We start from the raw sequence: 18,737 nt of genomic DNA on the forward strand, positions 1-18,737 counted from the left end.
TTTTGAAGATTTTGTAATACGCCAATTGAAAAGTCCCCGGTCAACCATAGTGAAACACATTTTCCAACTTTTCGATATCATTTTTGTAGTACGATTTGTCTTTCGCTTCAAAGTAGGCCTCAGTTCCGGCGATTACTTCTTCGTTGACGCTTAATTTCTTTCCAGCGAGCATTCTTTTGAGATATGAGAACAGAAAAATGTCTCTGGGGGCCAAATCTGGCGAATACGGTGGATGCAGAAGCAATTTGAGCCCAATTTATGCAATTTTTCCATTGTTTTCATTGATCTGTAACACAGCGGATTGTCGTGATGAAACAGCACCTTTTTTCTTCAAATGGGGCCATTTTTCAACGATTTCATCCTTCAAAATAATTACTGTGTATGGTCTGGCCCTTTTGGAGGTAATTAATGAATATTATATCTTGTGCATCTCAGAATACACATGCCATAACCTTGCCAGCTGACTGTTGTGTTTTTCCTCGCTTTGGATTCGGTTCATCGTGTGCAGTCACTCAGCTGATTGTCGATTGGACTCCGAAATGAAATGATGGAGACATTTTTCATCCATTGTCACATGCAAAAACTCAGGTTTATTGCACTTAAACAGCTTCAAACACTGCTCAGAATCATTAGCACGTTGTGGCTTTTGATCGATTGTGAGCTCGCGCGGCACCAATTCTGCACACAGCTTTCTCATGTACAAATATTTATGAATATTATGATATACACATACACGTTCAAATGATATCTTCACAATGTCTCCTATATCGATCAACGATCTCAAAGACGATAATAAAACGATGTTTCATTGATTTTTTTCACTTTTTCACCCCATACTTGATTGATTCTGCTTGTAACCATCATTTTCAGACATAAAACAAATCTTGAAATGAGGAAATCATCGAAAAAGGAAATAACATCCCTCAGAATTATCACTCGCATTCCCAATAAAATATTTCTCTGGAATCTGAATTTACGTGCATTTCATTTATCGAAAAAATAACTGCGTTCCTTTCGAATAACGCTCCCAACATTACCGAAAACATAAACTATTAAAATTTTAACCCAAAGTTAGATACCCCGTCACCTAAAACGATTACAAAAATTGATTGAGAGCCATGGGAACATTTCGCGGCGCGATTATAAAATTCCATGGCCCGCTCCACTAATTTTTCCAATCTCCATCACGTCAAAATATCGCGTTACCTCAGTCCACCCCACGAAATCGCCGAAAAAAAAAAACAATCACCAATTATCCAACATCGGTCAATAAATAACCCAAACGCAGGCGATTTATTGGGGGTTCCGTGATGGTTATGACGAAATAATCGATTCTTATACGAAATTATAACCACGAAAGGCAGCCTCTGACTGACGTTTGAGCGGAACCCATTGTTAACTAATTAAATTTTCAATATTTTTTGGGGGCCACCCCCCGCACGCCCCTGGGCGCCCGTTCTACATCATAAAATTAATCGAAAATATAATCGGGAGGGAAGTTATGAAGCGGGATGATGAGAAAATAGGATCGGTTGCTGCGTGTCGATTTGGCAACGTGGCGGGGAATTGGGAACGTTTTTATGAGAATTAATTTTTGGGTAGCCGGGGTTCGCTCGATAATTGTTTAATGGCCTGAAAAAACTGTTGATTTTTTGAACGGAATATCATTCAGGATTTCATTCAACCCAAAATCATCAAAAATAGCATATTTATATGTTAGGGGGACACTTCACTCAATGAGTCGCGGGTGTAACCCCTAAAAAACAAAATTTTTCTTGAAAATTTGACATTTATTTATTGTTTTAGTCATGTTCTCCAATGCTCCTCTTTCTTTTCAAAACCTTTTCTGTAGAAAGATTCGTGTTTGTCTTCATTAGAGCAAAATTTCTTTCCTGGAGCATTCTTTTGAGGCCTACAAGAAGCTAGTAATCACTTGTAGCCAGATTTGAAGAATCAGCTGGGAATTCGACCAGTTGGAAGCGGAATTCGTTCAATTTGACAATAGTTTCGATGTGTGTCTTGTTGGAAGAATCAATATCTCTATTCAGACTTCACTCTTGTTCCTTAATGTTCACACGTGTTTTTTGAAACTTGGTTGAGAAAAAAGTGATATGGTAATAGAGGTGCAATCTATGCATCAAGCCAGGAGTAGTGAAAGTTTTTTGGGAGAAACTACAGTTTTGACGATTTTAGTTGAGCCACAACGGTGATTTTGAAGACGAAGATCAGCATGGCCGTGGAAGAGATAAGGTTTTCGAAGATGCAGAATTGGAGGCATTACTTGATCAAGACTCATGGCAAACGCAACAAGAATTGGCGGGATCATTGGAAGTGAAGCAACAAGTCATTTCAAAACGCCTGAAAGTCATGGGAATTATTCAAAAACAAGGAAATTGGGTACCGAACGAGTTCAAGCCAAGATATGTTGAACGGCGTTTGTTTGCTTGTGAACAGCTGCTTGCAAGGCAATGACCGAAGGGATTTCTGCATCGCATTGTGACTGAAGACGAAAAATGGGTTCAGTACGATAATTCCAAGCGCAGAAAATCATGGGATATTCCGGACATGCTTCTACGTCGACGTCCAAACTTGATATTACCGGTTCCAAGGTCATGCTCAGTATTTGGTGGGACCAACTCGACGTAGTATATTATGAGTTGTTAAAACCTCAATCCCAGCCGAATGTTATCGAACGCAATTAACGCGTTTGACCCGAGCATTGAAAGACAAACGACAGTAATATTAAAGTGAATAAAAATATTTTCTTCTGTATTTTTTTGGACGCATTCTTACGTTAACGTCTGATTTAATATGCTTCAGTACGTTTGTGCATCAAAACTTCAACATAATAAGCATTACCAAAATTGAAATTTTTCCGCATATGCTGAAAAAAAAGTTAAAATACTACACCATTTAGATTTTTTTTTGAGACAGAGCTATACAAAAAAATATCAACTTCAAACAACAATCATACATTTCAACGTATGATACAAGAACACAAATAAAACCTCAGCAAAAACTCTAGCTCTCTGTAGAGATGCAGTGACTGGTTAGTGTATTTGTTTATAGAATAAGACGAAATATTTATATTGGAGGACTTTCTCTTCATCCAAATAAAATTAAATACGTTTGACCCGAGCATTGAAAGACAAACGATAGTAATGATAAACTGATTTTACAGCAGGACAATGTCCGACCCCATGTTGTGAAAGTGGTTGAGACATACTTGGAAACGTTGAAATGGGAAGTCCTACCCCACCTGCTGTATTCTCCAGACGTTGCTCCTTCGGACTATCACTCATTCCGATCAATGGATACGGCCTGGCTGACCAGCACTTTCGATCTTATGAAGAAGTAGAAATTTGGATCGATTCGTGGATCGCTTCAAAAAATGATCAGTTTTTTGAACGCGGGATACGTACGCTGCCCGAAAGATGGGAGAAAGTAGTGGCCAGCGATGGACAATACTTCGAATCATAAATGTATTACCAATTTTTCACAATAAAGCCTCGAATTTCGGAAAAAGCGACGGAAGAAAAGTTGTACGCCTATGTAAAAAAAAAACTGTTGTTGATTAAAAATTTGTCTTTCTTTTAGCGTTTCATTCAACATATTCGTGTTGCCCTGGCTTCCCCTATAACCCATCCGAAATAATCAAGAGTTAAGCACGCTCCTCTTCCCCTTCCCTTAATCTCCCACCAATAATCCGTAACGATACACCACCCCCAAACGACTGGAATAACCGTCGTTTAAGACACCAAATGCTTCCGAACCCAATCGAACACGGACCTCCGCCCCATATCGTTTTCATGGATACTGCGAGGATAAAGGGGTCATAACTCCTTATCCCTTCGCAAGAACCGTTCCGGGGCAGAACGCCGAGGTCTGAACTAGTTTCATTAAGCCGAGCAGTTACAGCCCCGAGTTCCGCTAGCGCAAAATATTAATGGTTCCTCGAAATTATCGCGCCCCGAGCGTTATATTTAACCAATTACTGGGTTCCGTGACGAAATCACGTGGGATCTATTATTTCGGCCGGAGTTCCCCCCGATGTGACAAGGCACGTTCGCTTAGGAGATCCATAATATCGTTTAATTCGTTTTTAAACTGCGTGGATTAATTGATTCCACCCCGGGGAGTCTATGGTCGCGTTTGTCGAGGCTCTGTGGATGTTGCACTGTCATCGGTCGGTAATCAGGGATTGCCGTGGTGAATATAAGTGAGGTTTGCTGCTGGCTCTGAGAGCTTAATGGTAGAAACGACTTGGAGAGGGAAGCTTTCGCCTGCTTCCATATGACTCTTTGTTATTTAAAACTAATTCTATTAATCCTTGGAGTTGCTAAAGTTCTTGACACCTTCCAGCTGAAGCTGATTGACGTCTGGTAGTAGATATTTGAAAAGCCGTATCGCGCACTACGTTCATTTTATTTTGTTTAGCGATGAAGCGCACTTCTGGTTGAATGGCTACGTCAACAAACAAAACTGCCGCATTTGGAGTGAAGCTTATCCTCAAGTGTATGTCGAAACACCGTTACATCCAGAAAAACTGACTGTTTGCTGCGCTTTATGGGCTGGTGGAATCATTGGTCCGTACTTCTTCAAACACGATGATGGCCAGAACGTTACAGTCAATGGTGATCGGTATAGAGCCATGATTACTAACTTTTTCATTCCTGAATTGAACAACCATGATGTCCAGGAGCTGTAGTTTCAACAAGACGGCGCAACATGTCACACAGCTCGTGCCACAATCGATTTATTGAAAGACCGCCTGATTTCACGTTTTGGCCGGACCTGTGAATTGGCCTCCAAGATCTTATGATTTAACACCGCTAGACTACTTTCTGTGGGGCTATGTAAAGTCATTGGTCTATGCGGATAAGTCACAAATCCTTGACCATTTGGAAGACAACATTCGCTGTGGTATTGCCGATATACGGCCACAAATGTTGGAAAAAGTCATCGAAAATTGGAAGTCCAGATTGGACTATATCCGAGCCAGCCATGGCGGTTATATGCCAGAAATCATATTTAAAATGTAATGCCACAAGATTATCTTGCGGATAAATAAAATTCATGTCAATCGAATAATCCATCGTTCTTTTATTGCAATTTAAAGTTCTATAGCTCGAAAAAAACACCCTTTACATTATGTCAAAGGGAATTCTTTCTAAGACGATATGTAGACTATAGGCACTGAAAGCATGGATGCAAATTATTCATTATACATAAATGGGATTCAGGACGAAATTGAGGAAATATTAATTTCGGTCAATCCCGAATACACCAGCGCCAGTCGCCGTCGAGGTTTTATAACCATCTTCATACCGTTTGATGGTATTCTTTTTGAGACCTAGGATTATTATTTATTGCTTCAACTAAGTATTTATAATTTGAAATAATCACTTGATTATAATACTGTTTGTTCTTTCCAATATCTTCAAGAACACCGATACTTATGGATCCTTTTTTTTTCAATCTTATAAATGCATCTTTTATTGAACAATGATTTTTGTCCTGTCTATCACCCTCTGCGAACAGAAAGGCCAAAATCGACAATCGAATCGACCACGTTCATTCACTTCCGGAGCACCTTTAATGTCGGAATCCCGGGCGTCATCAAATCCGCAGAGTGATAGGAAATTCGACAAAAGTGCTGATCTCTCGACGAATCGACAGAATCGAAACCATTATTAGAATTTCGAACGACCGGCTTTTGTCCGAACGCGCCCAATATGGCCGCAGGAGACGCCTCCGCCGACGACTAATCCTTCGTTGATTGTTTCTCCAACGCTCTGCCAGTCGGATTTGGGATGTGGGGACCGGGCTTTAATCAGGCTGTATTGTCGTTTGGTGTTGGGTTTTTAGGTGCAGAAAGATTTGGGAAGAAGAAAAGTTTATCGTGAAGTTTTAAGTTTTTCGAGAACGTGTGTACTTGGTTCGAAAAATGGATACATTTTGGGCATGATCTCAAATATTAAGAAGTTATAATAATATTTTTTATTGTTTTGGCTTCACTTCCTCAATGGAAACATCCTTGAACACTCTACTAACTCAACTGGTCATCACCTCGTAATTTACCCCATTGAACTCTCCTATCATCGTGAATTTCTTCTTCCTTTTCTTATTCTCTAAGTTGTATGCCTGCGCAATGGTATCATGATACCTGCACACTAATTAGGGTAGGGGAAAGATATTCTCTATTATATCTTTCTGAGAACCTTATGAATTAGAAAGTTGTATGTACAAAGTACCACGAAAGACAGCCACCAATTGGTTACACCAATGCAGGTATATTTATATTAAGTATTGGGACGACAAATTCAGCTGGACCCAGAAATTTTGTCTAATTGATTTTTGTGACCACATATTTAAGACACTTCAAGGGGTTGCTACCCAGCTTGTGAAGAGTAGGTTTGAAGTCTAATAACTGAAGCTGAATATCTGAAATCTTGAACTATCATTTGGCCCTTCAGTCTCACTGGTTTTAGGGTGTTTATCAACTGTTATACTAAAATTGATAATTCGGTAGGAGTAAAAGCCCCTCTTGGAAGATTTCCTCTAAAATCTTGTTGAATATCCCCAAGCGCACCAAAAATCCATCCCCATCTCCAATTCCATCCCTTAACCGATCTCCAAAACTTCCCCAAGAGCCCATCCCTGCCTGAGACCGATTACACGTTAGTATGGCCTGCTTCGAATTTGATATCTACAATATTAATCATTCTAGGATTCTGCTTCGGCGTCGAGATCCTAAGTCTCAAATCGCTGATGGCGTTTTACCTTATTATCAGAGACTAAGGAGCAGAATACTCAGGCACCTGATTAATAAGGCATCGACCTGGATAATTGGCAACGGGTTCCTGTAGGTGCTTCGAATCGTTAATCTGCCGGGAGACGGATCTTGAAGACACTTCTGGAGGATGGTTTTCATGGGATGAGGACCTTATTGAGCTAATTATCGCTTGATTGCCGGTGAACTGGAAGGGAATCGAAATTGTACCTAAATAAGAAGGGGGAAATCACTGAATAGTTGACCTAGAAATGAAAAGGTTATTTTTTATAAGTACATTCTTACTTTTCTAAGAAATGTTTCTTTCTCGATTGTTTCCGAAACAAAATTAAAGGATTTCTGCATATTTTCAAAACAGATTACAAGCGAAGGAAAGGTGACGCAGCGAACTTCGAATCATAAATGTATAATCAGTTTTTTACGATAAAGCCTCGAATTTCGAAGTAAACAACGGCGGAACCATTGTAAAAGCGTTGTTTCCAAGGTCGAAGGTCATCTAAAGATCTAATGAGCTCAATTTTTTTTCTTTTTGCTGCTGACCATTGAAATATTCACAATTGACTTCAATTTTGTTCTTGGCCTGAAGAGCAAAAAAAATCTAATGAGAATATAAGATTGATGTAAAGGGTGTTTTTTTAGAGCTATAGAACTTTGAATTGCAATAAAACAACGATGGATCATTCGATTGATATGAATTTTATGTATCCGCAAGATAATCTTGTGGCATTACATTTTAAAAATGATTTCTGGCATATGACCGCCACGGCTGGCTCGGATGTAGTCTAATCTGGACGTCCAATTTTCGATTACTTTTTCCCAACATTTGTGGCCGTATATCGGCAATAACACGGCGAATGTTGTCTTCCAAATGGTCAAGGGTTTGTGGCTTATCCGCATAGACCAATGACTTTACATAGCCCCACAGGAAGTAGTTTAGCGGTGTTTAATCACAACATCTTGGAGGCCAATTCACAGCTCCAAAACGTGAAATTAGGCGGTCACTAAACGTGTCTTTCAATAAATCGATTGTGGCACGAGCTGTGTGACATGTTGCGCCGTCTTGTTGGAACCACAGCTCCTGGAAATCATAGTTGTTCAATTCAGGAATGAAAAAGTTAGTAATCATGGCTCTATACCGATCACCATTGACTGTAACGTTCTGGCCATCATCGTTTTTGAAGAAGTGCGAACCAACGATTCCACCAGCCCATAAAGCGCACCAAACAGTCAGTTTTTCTGGATGTAACGGTGTTTCGACATACACTTGAGGATTAGCTTCACTTCAAATGCGGCAGTTTTGTTTCTTGACTTAGCCATTCAACCAAAAGTCCGCTTCATCGCTATACAAAATTCGCTTATGAAAATCGGGAACAACGGCATTATTTTCGAAATAAAATTGCACTATTTGCAAGCGTTGTTCAGGCGTGAGTCTATTCACGATGAATTGCCAAAGCAAACTGAGAATAAATCACTAGACAGCTGTTAAATCGGTCGCCATCTTGAACAGTAATGCCAACTTAAAGTTATATACCTCGAAAAAAAACACCCTCTACAATTCCCGATTATTACAACTCACATGAAACCACCATAGCATCCCAACTAACGGCCATGCTAAACCAAAACTTCAGCTTCCCGTCGTCAGGCCTATCTCCCATCTCGAGAGAGTCAGTTTCATGAAGTCCGCCATTCTCTTGTACACACACATTCATACAAGAAGGCGACACATATACCGCATTGTATCGCGATAAAGGCACCAGTACTCGGTACCGAGGAGCTGAAACAGCCCAAAGAGCATCGTTAAATGCGAGCAAGGGCGTGTAAACAAGATGGCGACACCGATAACAATTGAATTATACTTTCTCAGCTCACTGTCTTCATTTCGAATGTATCGTGGTGGCATTCAGGTGGCATAACGACCTATTAAACGCTGTCTATAACTGATAATCTCCTGGTGTCGCAATTAAGTGTAATTGTAATAGATTCATTTGGCATTCGTGTCCTTTCTGTTATATTCTGTGGTGGAGATTGGTGGATGGAGGACTGGGAATGGGAATCCCGTATGAAATGGCGACGTTTCGACCTTAATTTCTCGTCTTTCTCCAGGCAAGAGAGTACAATATGAATTAAAAATATTGCGATGGCAAGATATTCCATCAACAGTTCATCACGAATTTCTTTCTCCTCCCTTTTCTGCTTAGAGACATGTTGAAAGATTTTACAGTATGACATACTCGACCCCATGTTGTAAAGGTAACCAAGACATACTTGGAAACGTTAAAATGAGAAGTCCTACCCAGGCGTATTCTCCAGACGTTGCTCCCTCGGACTTTCACTCGTTTTGATCAATGGCACACGGCCTGGGTGATAAGCACTTCCGGTTCTATGAAGAAGTAAAGTAATCGATTCGTAGATCGCTTCAGATGATGACAAGTTTTTTCAACGCAGGATGCGTACTTTGCCTGAAAGATGAGAGAAAGGAGTGGCCAGCTATGAAAAATAAAAGGTGTTTTTTTGGAACTATAGAACTTCAAATTGCAATAAAACAACGATGGATTATTCGATTGACATGAATTTTATTTATCCGCAAGATAATCTTGTGGCATTATATTTTAAATATGATTTTTGGCATAGGACCGCCACGGCTGGCTCGGATGTAGTCCAATCTGGACGTCCAATTTTCGATGACTTTTTCCAACATTTGTGGCCGTATATCGGCAATAACACGGCGAATGTTGTCTTCCAAATGGTCAAGGGTTTGTGGCTTATCCGCATAGACCAATGACTTTACATAGCCCCACAGAAAGTAGTCTATCATCTTTTTTGAAGAAGTACGGACCAATGATTCCACCAGCCCTTAAATCGCACCAAACAGTCAGTTTTTCTGGATGTAACGGTGTTTTGATATATACTTGAGGAGTAGCTTCACTCCAAATGCGGCAGTTTTGTCTGTTGCCATTCAACCAGAAGTGCGCTTTATCGCTAAACAAAATTCGCTTATGAAAATCGGGAACAACGGCAATCTCATTATGGGCCCATTCGACGAATCTACGCCTTACTTGATGATCGTTTGGCGTCAATTCTTACACGAGTTGGATTTTGTAAGCACGCAAACCAAGATCCTCCCGCAAAATCTGCCATAAAGTGGATGGACACAGATCCAATTCCTGTGCTCGATGGCGGATAGACTCATTCGGGTCTTCCTCAATGCTACGCTCTACAGCAGCAATAGCTTCTTCTGTACGCACCGTACGACGTCTCTGGGAATGCGAGTTATCAATAAGACTAAACGTGGTGCGAAATCGTTCCATGGTTAATCGAATTAACTGCTCTGATGGACGATTTTGTCGACGATAAAATGGACGTAGTGCGCGATAAGTACTCCGCACAGAACCATTATTTCCGAAATAAAATTGCACTATTTGCAAGCGTTGTTCAGGCGTGAGTCTATTCATAATAAATTGCCAAACCAAACTGAGAATAAATCACTTGACAGTTGTTAAATCGGTCGCCATATTGAACAGTAATGCCAACTCAAAGTTAGATACCTCGAAAAAAAAAACACCCGTTATTTTGAATCATAAATGTATTACCTGTTTTTTACAATGAAGTCTCGAATCTCGGAAAAAAACAGCGGAAGCAAACCTATGTATCAACATTAAATAAACCTCCCATAAATTGTTTTTTTTTTCGTCGAAATCATGTGAGATCAATAAGTAAATGTACTTTTCATAGGAACTGTTGCTTCAATTACCTGATTTCCAAAAATCCTCTCATAAATTGAAATTACAGAATTTACCGAAGCCACCCCGTATAACTTAGTCGTGCCCAATGCTGCAGCAGTGGTCTTCCTGAAAATTATCATTTTAATTTCTATCCGGGTCTTTGTCCCAACTCCCGTCAGCCGTGCATATTTCTGTTGGTCGCATGGAATACATTACGATAATTGATTCTTTATGTTAAACTTATGGGCAATTTAACGTGGCGTACCTGCTAGGAAAGAATGCCAGATCTAATTTGATTATGGCCATTCTGGCGCAGCGGGAACCCATCTATATTACAATGAGATCGTTCAATAAAACGTTATATTAACCATTGTTTGGGATACATTGACAAAATATCTTGGGGATCTAACAAGCTTCTTAATGTTCGACTGTTATGACGTTTTGGGGCACATCGTGACCGTTTTTTGGGGCCAACGGAATGCCGTGGATTTATGTGGGAATGGATATTGCTTCCTTCTATGTTGATTGGTTCCGATTTTATCTTCTGTAATTGGATTTTTTGAGTCTACTACTCTGTTTTCATTTCCTTCCATTATTTTCGATTTCGAAATCATTATCACTTTAAGATTTTACTGATTGATTTCTGATAACATTGCACATCGACCTTAAGGTCCATTGTACTCTCTATCATAACTATTCTCAACACTGCACCATCTACAGCTGGCCGTTCAGTTCCAGTCTTCTAGGATGGCTTTAAGGAGGTTACTTCCTCACTTCTACAAGACTCTTTTTCAAAGCATTTTTATCCTTGATATGCAATAACGATGTATTCTATGATCTAATGGTCAGGATTTTCTTCCTCACAGAATCTACACTGGTTAATTTCTGATTATTCTTATCAGATGCTTTCTGAGGTGACAGTTCCCATTTAAGACAACCAGTGAGGAGGTTTTTCTTAAAAAGCTCTAAAAATGTTTTGGTATTACAGTATTCAAAAGGAACTCTTTAGAGTGATGAAATATTCTGCCAGAATAAGCAGAAACCCAGATAAAGAAGACCTATTTATTCTTGTTCAATTCTTCAGAATTTTATATTTAGCTCTTCCCTCCAATCTATATGGAAACACCAGCTCTTTCATCTGATCATTTCTCATGTCTATATATTTCTTTTTCATTCTATTTACAGCAATTGCAAGAAATTCTACATTCCTCACAGGTGTTGATCTAAGCTTACTCTTTGGCGTCTTCTGCAAAATCAAATCATCAAAAGTCTACAGTTTCGACTGCAGCCATCGTTGCAATCATTTTCGTAGGATGTGAAAACCCTTCTTTGTATCTTTATCGTGCCTTCATCATTGTCTTGCTGTGTCAAACAAATCTCTCCCTTGCTCTTCACTATAATTACCAAAGTTTCATGAAATCGATCTAAGTGGTTGTTGAGTACCTATTGAAGTTCTGATCATAAAACAAACGAAAGTCTTAAGTTTGAAAACATAGTTACCACATTGTGTAATTTACTACTTTGCCGACTAAAGTTTGTACAACTTCAACAAATGAGTAAAGATGGGAACTTGTGGAGATATTACTTATTAATATAGTTCATTATACATTTTTTATACACTAGTGTACAGATATCAAGCTCGAAAAAGGCATGTGGCATTCGGAAATGATGTATTGAGTGATCCCATAGAACCATAGATAGAGGGAGTATACGCAATTTTGAATGCTTATATTACGTTATCGGATTGTGATATAACGGGTTTTTTTTTCGAGGTATATAACTTTAAGTTGCCATTACTGTTCAAGATGGCGACCGATTTAACAGCTGTCAAGTGATTTATCCTCAGTTTGGTTTGGCAATTCATCATGAATAGACTCACGCCTGAACAACGCTTGCAAATAGTGCAATTTCATTTCGAAAATAATGGTTCTGTGCGGAAGACGTATCGCGCGAATTTTGTTTAGCGATGAAGCGCACTTCTGGTTGAATGGCTATGTCAACCAACAAAACTGCCGCATTTGGAGTGAAGCTAATCCTCAAGTGTATGTCGAAACACCGTTACATCCAGAAAAACTGACTGTTTGGTGTGCTTTATGGGCTGGTGGAATCATTGGTCCGTACTTCTTCAAAAACGATGATGGCCAGAACGTTACAGTCAATGGTGATCGGTATAGAGTCATGATTAGTAACTTTTTCATTCCTGAATTGAACAACCATGATGTCCAGGAGCTATAGTTCCAACAAAACGGCGCAACATGTCACACAGCTCGTGCCACAATCGATTTATTGAAAGACACGTTCGGTGACGGCCTAATTTCACGTTCTGGACCTGTGAAATGGCCTCCAAGATCTTGTGATTTAACACCGCTAGACTTTTTTCTGTGGTGCTATGTAAAACCCTTGACGATTTGGAAGACAACATTTGCCATGTTATTGCCGATATACGGCCACAAATGTTGGAAAAAGTCATCGAAAATTGGACGTCCAGATTGGACTACATCCGAGCCAGCCGTGGCGGTCATATGCCAGAAATCATATTTGAAATGTAATGCCACAAGATTATCTTGCGGCTTAATAAAATTCATGTCAATCGAATAATCTATCGTTGTTTTATTGCAATTTGAAGTTCTATAGCTTCAAAAAAACACCCTTTATTTATTTCAATATATTTTCAGTTAATATGAAACGTTGATTCACTATGGGACATGAGAAGTGCATTCTTTGTGGAGAAACTCGCGAATTAATTGAAATATCGTATCACTGATATGTTTTCATTTCCGCGCGCTTCATGTCAAATTTGATAGTTTGAGATGGCGACAAAATTTGCTTACTGAAAATGACATCTCTTCTATCTATATATGTTTAATACTCTGAGCATAGTACAAACGTAAAAATATCCTCTAGCAATACAAGATAACCTATCAGAACTATCAGGCTACAGACAATTTCAATTTAATAAAGTCCACAATTATCACGTTACAACACTTAATATCAACAGAATATACCTTCGCACCAGGTCTAATTTTAAGACCTCACTCCCTCACATCCCAAAGGCACAAACCACGTAGCAGAAACGAGCACGCAATCTACCGAAATAAATTCGGTAGACTATAAAAGTCCAATTAAGGCTACAGCGGTTTAATTTGGCAATGTTTCCATTACCCATGTTATAAATTTCACGGTATGAAATATTCCGCGCTTAATATTAGTGCCCATAGAGGTGTATCCCTGCCCACCGAAGTTTGCTTTACGGGCAAAGAGATGTAAGGGAGGCTGTGGTCCAGGGATTATCAATGGAGCAACATTATATTTTCGCGGTTGTAATCCAGGAGGCTGAAGATGAGTTGGCGTTATGATAGCGGGCTACCTGCTCACGTTTCACTCAGTGAGGTGATGTAGGAGCTTCCAACGTGTGTTTTCGGAGAATTTAATATGAGGAAAATGAAGTTTGATATCAAATAACCGGATGAAGTGCTGCGGGTTCATTATTTTCTATATGTAAACGGAGAGTAATGAGTTGAAAGTTTGTATTTTCAGTGGTGGGAGTTTTTTTCGCTTGGTTGTTCATCATTTGAGGCTAATTTTAGAGTTATTACAACTGATAGAATTTCTAATTTCAGTGAATTCGAGATTTCATTTTTATGATTATAACGGGTGTTTTTTTTCGAGGTATACAACTTTATGTTGGAATTACTGTTCAAGATGGCGACCGATTTAACAGTTGTCAAGTGATTTATTCTCAGTTTGGTTTGGCAATTCATCATGAATTGCTTGCAAATAGTGCAATTTTATTTCGAAAATAATGGTTCTGTGCGGAATACGTATCGCGTACTACGCCCATTTTATTTTGTTTAGCGATGAAGCGCACTTCTGGTTGAATGGCTACATCAACAAACAAAACTGCCGCATTTGAAGTGAAGCTAATTCTCAAGTGTATGTCGAAACACCGTTACATCCAGAAGAACTGACTGTTTGGTGCGTTTTATGTGCTGGTGGAATCATTGGTCCGTACTTCTTCAAAAACGATGATGGCCAGAACGTTACAGTCAATGGTGATCGGTATAGAGCCATGATTACTGACTTTTTCATTCCTGAATTGAACAACCATGATGTCCAGGAGCTGTGGTTCCAACAAGAAGGCGCAACATGTCACACAGCTCGTGCCACAATCGATTTATTGAAAGACACGTTTGGTGACCGCCTAATTTCACGTTTTGGACCTGTGTTTTGGCCTCCAAGATCTTGTGATTTAACACCGCTAGACTACTTTCTGTGGGGCTATGTAGTTAAAGTCATTGGTCTATGCGGATAAGCCACAAACCCTTGACCATTTGGAAGACAACATTCGCCGTGTTATTGCTGATATACGGTCACAAATGTTGGAAAAAGTCATCGAAAATTGGACGTCCAGATTGGACTACATACAGAAGTCATTTTGAAATGTAAAGCCACAAGATTGTCTTGCGGATAAATAAAATTCATGTCAATCGAATAATCCATCGTTGTTTTATTGCAATTTAAAGTTCTATCGCTCTAAAAAAAAAATCACCCTTTAGAAATCGTCATAATAATACAAAAATTACTCACAATTATCAATTTGATAATAAAAAGTGAGCTCTTGCCGTGACCAGGATTCGAACCTGGGTTACTACGGCCACAACGTAGGGTCCTAACCACTAGACGATCACGGCTATAGAGCTTGTTGAAATAACGAATGTAAAGATTATTAAACCAAAGGTATTGTGACCCAGTTCCAACAGCCTCAGGTGTCCAATCTCTAACTTGACCACCAAAGCGTAACAAGATTCGGTACCAATAGGTGCGGTTATATGATCTCTTCTGCATTCTTCAATTATTTCCGGAAATGTTGAATTGAAAGAGATATTTTGTCATATTTATTATTTACTTTGACAACTTGGACAAAATCAAATTCTTTAACGAAAAAATGATAGCGAAATCGAATGCATAATTTTTGATTTCAAGTAATAAAACAACTAACTAAATCTTGGTTTCTGATATCTATGAATGGGTTTAATCCAAGAAAAGGAGGACAATGAATACTCATTTTGTTTTAATGTTTCATATTATTTTCATGTGAATTATGTGAATTTATGTCATAATTTAAGTGCAGTCTACCTCTTACATTGATTCAATCTCTAGGATCATTGTTTACAAACTATTCTGATTTTTGGAGTTCCCCAAGGTTCAGTTTCTCTTAGAAATTATTTATTTTATTAGTAGCATCCACTTTCATCTTTTCTATGGGCATTATAATGTTCTTTCACACCTCTTGTATCAAAATAATTTTGTTACAACTCTGCAATCTGAAGATAAAAAATCAAGCTCTGCCGTGACCAGGATTCGAACCTGGGTTACTACGGCCACAACGTAGGGTCCTAACCACTAGACGATCACGGCTACTGAGCTTGTTGAAAATAGTATCAAATCTTATAAATCAATCTTTCTTGTGACCTGCTTTAATCAATCTGGTATGATTATAAACTTGACCGTCAATGCATGACTAGACTCGACGCAGGATCGGCTTATGAAGGCGATTGCACTAACAGTATAATGATAATAAGTTGGTATAATGACATGAAACATATTTTTAGTCCTCACACTCCTCACTATACTCAACCAATTAATGTAGTTCTGGAGGAATTCTAGTCGAGCTTCCAACTGCTCGACTACCTAGTTTATGCTGTAGAGATGGCCTCCAGATCATTATTGTCTTTTTGCAGACCTCAAAAGAAGGTCCGGGGAAAAATTTTGGCTCTAATGAAGGCAAAGACGAATCTTTCTACAAAAAATTAGGGTTAGAGGACCATTGGAGTATTGTATTATTCTTGAAGGTAACTATGATAAAAAATGAAGTCCATTTGAAAAGAAATTTGGGTTTTGCAGGTTAGGCCTGGTAGGTACTTGTTGATTGAACCTCGCAAAGATATTCAAATTGCTCACTACCTTCCGAGTTTAAAAATTCCCAACTATGCAAAATTCGCGCCTCGCATTTCTCTTACGTGGATCGTAGGCGGCCGTGCCATAAAATTTGAATAGCCCAAGAGGCCAGAGAGTCTGTCAATTAATGCATCGTTGAATTTATTGAATCAGTGTCGGACCACACGTTCAACCGGTGCATGTGTTAACTCCCGACCGTATCTCGGCAAAAATGCGGGGAACAAAGATAACGTGACTGCCGTAAATAGGAGGCATATATGGCCTTCCGAAAGGCCTCTTCGCGTTGCTGCCGCTGCTTGCTCAAACTGTACGTGACGGTAATTAAGTCGAACCGGCCTCTATGGTTATCACGACCGTGTTCGACCCGATGATTTACTCCCGTTTGATAAACCCTGGATATAAACTATCTGCTTACGGCAATTATCGGGATCGACTCTTATTTATAGCCGCCGAAGGTCCTTCCTACGATAAATTCCCGGTGGGGTTAGACTCCGACGATCGGATCGTGAGCTTTTCTCGCTCTGGCTGCGTCATTTTTCCAGGAACTGTTCTACCTAGTTCATAAGAACTGGCAGTTCCGAGAAACAGTTCCGGTTCTACTGAACTGATAGTTTCTAGAAACAGTTCCACTTCGGATCACTCCGAGGATCGGATCGTGAGATTTTTTCGCTCTGGCTGCGTCATTTTTCCAGGAACTGTTCTACCTAGTTCATGTTCATAAGAACTTGCAGTTCCAAGAAACAGTTCCGGTACTACTGAACTTATAGTTCCCTCAAACAGTTCCAGTTCCGAATAACTGATAGTTCCACGAAACAGTTTCAGTTCCGAATAACCGATAGTTCCACGAAACAGTTCCACTTCGGGTTAGACAGTCGCACTCCGAGGATCGGATTGTGAGTTTTCTGGCTCTGGCTGCGTCATTTTTCGCAGAACTGTTTTCCCTAGTTCGTGTTCCTAAGAACTGACAGTTCCAAGAAACAGTTCCACTTTGGGTTAGAAGCCTGAGTATTAGATCGTAAGCTTTTTGGTCTAGCTACGTGATTTTTTCCTTCTTCATGTTCGTAAGAACTGACAGTTCCAAGAAACAGTTCCGGTATTATTGAACTGATAGTTCTCAGAAACAGTTCCAGTTCCGAATAAATGAAAGTTCTCAGAAACAGTTCCAGTTCCGAATAACTAATAGTTCCACGAAACAGTTCCAACTCGGGTTAGATTGTCGATGTCTGAGGATCAGATCGTAAGTTCTTCTGGCTCTGGCTGCGTAATTTTTTCCGGAACTGTTCTCCCTAGTATAAGTTTCCATTAACTGACAATTCCAAGGAACAGTTCCGGTAGTACTGAACTCATAGTTCTCAGAAACAGTTCCAGTTCCGAATAAATGTGAGTTCTTAGAAACAGTTCCAGTTCCGAATAACTAATATTTCCACGAAACAGTTCCACTTCGGGTTAGATGGTCGATTTTTGAGTATCTGATCGTAAGCTTTTATGGCTCTAGCTGAGTAATTTTTTCCGGAACTGTTTTTGCTAGGTTAAGTTTCCATAAACTGACAATTCCAACAAACAGTTCCAGAACTGATGGTTCACAGAAACAGTTCTATTTTACAAGAATACGAAACAGTGCCATTTTGGGTTAGACCAATCGTGAGCTTTTCTGGCTCTGGATGCTCGATTTTTCCTGGAAGTGTTCTTCCCAGTTCATGTTCCTGAGAACTGACAGTTCCAAGAAACAGTTCCACTTCGGATTAGAAGTTTAAGTATTAGATCATTAACTTTTCACAATACCTGCGTGATTTTTCCTAGTTCATGTTCGTAAGAACTTATAGTTTCAAGAAACAGTTCCGGTACTGCTGAACTGATAGTTCTCAAAAACGGTTTCAGTTCTACTAATAATCTCACGACACAGTTGGGTAAGACGATCAAAATCTATTATCCTCAGATTTCGAGATCGTAAGTTTTCTAGCTCTGACTGTGTTATGTTTTCTGGAACTATTCTCCAAAAAACTGACAATTCAAAGAAATAGTTCCAAAACTGATAGTTGCTAGAAACAGTTCAATTTTCGCAGAACACGGAGCAGTGCCACTTTGGGTTAGACGAAACATGAATTTTTCTGGCTCTGAAATTGTTCTCCGCAGTCCCCTCAAGAACTGACAGTTCCAATTTTACAGAACAGTTTGCTTCTAGATTCCAGATCCGAAGAACTGATGGTTCAAGATTTAGAGAAAAGCATTGGATTGGTATCTGAAGCTTTTGAGCATTCATTATT

General features: G+C 39.4%; 2 non-coding genes across 2 annotated transcripts; both read right to left on the reverse strand.

The window, feature by feature from the left end:
- Positions 1-15,134: 15,134 nt before the first annotated feature.
- Trnah-gug lies at positions 15,135-15,206 on the reverse strand. The gene has a single exon. It is a non-coding gene; the product is annotated as a tRNA-His (tRNA).
- Positions 15,207-15,861: 655 nt separating this feature from the next.
- On the reverse strand, positions 15,862-15,933 carry Trnah-gug. Its single transcript has one exon. It is a non-coding gene; the product is annotated as a tRNA-His (tRNA).
- Between the last annotated feature and the right edge of the window lie 2,804 nt (positions 15,934-18,737).

Source organism: Harmonia axyridis, chromosome 3, assembly GCF_914767665.1.
Source record: "Harmonia axyridis chromosome 3, icHarAxyr1.1, whole genome shotgun sequence".
Classification (NCBI taxonomy): domain Eukaryota; kingdom Metazoa; phylum Arthropoda; class Insecta; order Coleoptera; family Coccinellidae; genus Harmonia; species Harmonia axyridis.